The 2,651-nt window shown below is 45.4% G+C and overlaps 1 pseudogene; it reads right to left on the bottom strand.

Annotated features, from left to right (window-relative positions):
• Positions 1-838: 838 nt before the first annotated feature.
• Positions 839-1,960, bottom strand: LOC102856736 (annotated as a pseudogene).
• Positions 1,961-2,651: the final 691 nt, after the last annotated feature.

Genomic DNA, 2,651 nt, shown 5'->3' with positions numbered 1-2,651 from the left:
AGGAGGGTAGAGAAAACAGTGCAACAATGAATGAATGAATGAAAACCCAAAATCTCTGTAAATGTTCATTAAAACTAATAAAATTTAATAATAATTTTTAAAAAAAGAAAGAAAGAAGGGAGAGTAGAGATGTAAAGAAAAAACCCAGGCCTTCAGGGCTTTTGATAAAATAGATCAATTATTGATAGGAAATGTTGAAATTAGTGAAGATTTTCATCTCCATACACATTTGAATGTTAATGGAATGATGAAAAAATGTGGAATTACACAGCAACAAGCTCAAAAGATTGTGTGTAGATGTCCTCAATGTGGCCCCATTAATGCACCACCTTATGAAAAAGGAGTCAGTCCTAGAGGTGACAGATGATACATATTATGGCATATGGATGTTACTCATATTCCATCATTTGGGAAGTTCCAATATGTTCATCATACTATTGATATTTTTTTAGACTTTCAATGGGCCACTGCTTTGCCATGAAACAAAATCAGAGTATGCAATTCAACATTTAATCGAAACTTTTAATGTGATGGGTCTTCCATCAAGTATTAAAACTGATAATACTCCTACTTATAATTCTAAGAAAATACAAGAGTTTCTTAAAAAATGGAATATTAATCATATTACTGGTATTCCATATAACCGCCAAGGGCAGGCTAATTTGACTTTACAAACTATGTTGAAAAAACAGAAGGGGGCAGATGCGATGGTACTAATATCGTCTCCTCGAATTAATTTACAAAAAGCCCTGTTCACTTTTTTTTTCTCATCATTTTTTTTTTCTGTGCAAGTTAGGTTTTTTATCTAGAAAGGGTGTAATGCAACTAAACAGTCCGCCTAGAAGCATTTGCGGTGGACGATGGAGGGGCCAGACTCGTCGTACTCCTGCTTGCTGATCCACATCTGCTGGAAGGTAGACAGGGAGGCCAGGACGGAGCCGCCGATCCACACGGAGTGTTTGTGCTCAGGGGGAGCGATGATCTTGATCTTCATTGTGCTGGAGGCCAGCGCTGTGATCTCTGCATCTTGTCGGCGATGCCTGGGTACATGGTGGTCCCGCCAGACAGCACTGTGTTGGCGTAGAGGTCCTTGCGGATGTCAACATCACACTTCATGATGGAGTTGAAGGTAGTTTCATGGACGCCGCAAGACTCCATGCCCAGGAAGGAGGGCTGGAAGAGTGCCTCGGGGCAGTGGAAATGCTCATTGCCGATGATGATGACCTGCCCATCGGGCAGCTAGTAGCTCTTCTCCAAGGAGGAAGAGGAAGCCGCCATGGCCATCTCCTGCTCGAAGTCCAGGGCAACGTAAGAGTTTCTCCTTGATGTCATGCTCAAATTCCTGCTCAGCTGTGGTGGTGAAGCTGTAGCCTTGCTCAGTGAGGATCTTCATGAGGTAGTCCGTCAGGTCCTGGCTAGCCAGGTCCAGACGCAGGACGATATGGGGGAGGGCGTACTCCTCATAGATGGGCACAGTGTGGGTGATCCCATCGCCGGAATCCATCACAATGCCAGTGGTTCGGCCAGAGGCATACAGGGACAGCATGGCCTGGATGGCGACGTACATGGCAGGGGTGTTGAAGGTCTCGAACATGATCTGGGTCATTTTCTCCCGGTTAGCCTTGAGGTTCAGGGGGGCCTCCGTCAGCAGCACAGGGTACTCTTCGGGGGCCACACGCAGCTCGTTGTAGAAGGTGTGGTGCCAGATCTTCTCCATGTCGTCCCAGTCGGTGACAATGCCGTGCTCGATGGGGTACTTGAGGGTCAGGATGCCTCACTTGCTCTGGGCTTCGTCCCCCACGTAGGAGTCCTTCTGGCCCATGCCCACCATTACGCCCTGGTGCCAAAGGTGCCCCATGATGGAGGGGAAGACAGTCCGGGGGGCGTCGTCACCCGCGAAGCCGTCCTTGCACATGCCGGAGCCATTGTCGACCATGAGTGCAGCGATGTCATCATCCATGGTGAGCTGGGGGTGGCGGGTGTGAACCGGCGGCGGTGACTATGCAAAGGGGCCTGTGCTCCGGGGCGGACGAGGTGTCGGCTGTCTACTTTTTATTTTTTGAATGCTAATGAAAAAGGAGAAACTCCAACTGAAAGATATTGGGTATTACAATCCTCTAAAGAATTGAATCGGCCTATATATTATATATAAGGGTCCTTTAACTAATGAATGGAAAAAGAGATTTGTGATTAGGTGGGGGCGAGGATTTGCTTATATCTCTACAGGCACAGAAAAACTGTGGGTGCCCTCCAGAAATGTGAAACCCCAAGATGAGTGAAAAGAGGCCACACTTTGAAGGGGATGAAGCTGCAGAATGACAGATAATATATATTTCCAATACTCCCTTGTTAAAAGTAGTTCATTGACTTTATAAAATTTTGTTCAATATATCTCTTTAGTAGATGTTTCAAGGGTATAGTTTTCATGGAAATACCAGTAACAACTTTGGGTTATCCCGATATTCTTCCCTGTCAGTTGCTTCCTTTACCTTTCTTCGAGAATGGATACATTGGAGACAGTGTTGAGAAAAGCAAAGGTGAGTTTTTTAATACTTCCTATGGAAGCGTCATTGATTGGAGCCTTGTTGGTTCCACTCATCAGCATAGAAACACCAAAACACAAGTTAGTGTAAGGAAGGCAATGGATTTAT

The sequence above is a fragment of the Elephantulus edwardii genome, unplaced genomic scaffold (assembly GCF_000299155.1).
Source record: "Elephantulus edwardii isolate Elephantulus edwardi_28Jun2011 unplaced genomic scaffold, EleEdw1.0 scaffold00470, whole genome shotgun sequence".
Taxonomy (NCBI): Eukaryota; Metazoa; Chordata; class Mammalia; order Macroscelidea; family Macroscelididae; genus Elephantulus; species Elephantulus edwardii.
The sequence above is the reverse complement of the archived record's forward strand: the minus strand, read 5'-3'. Positions and strand labels throughout refer to the sequence as shown.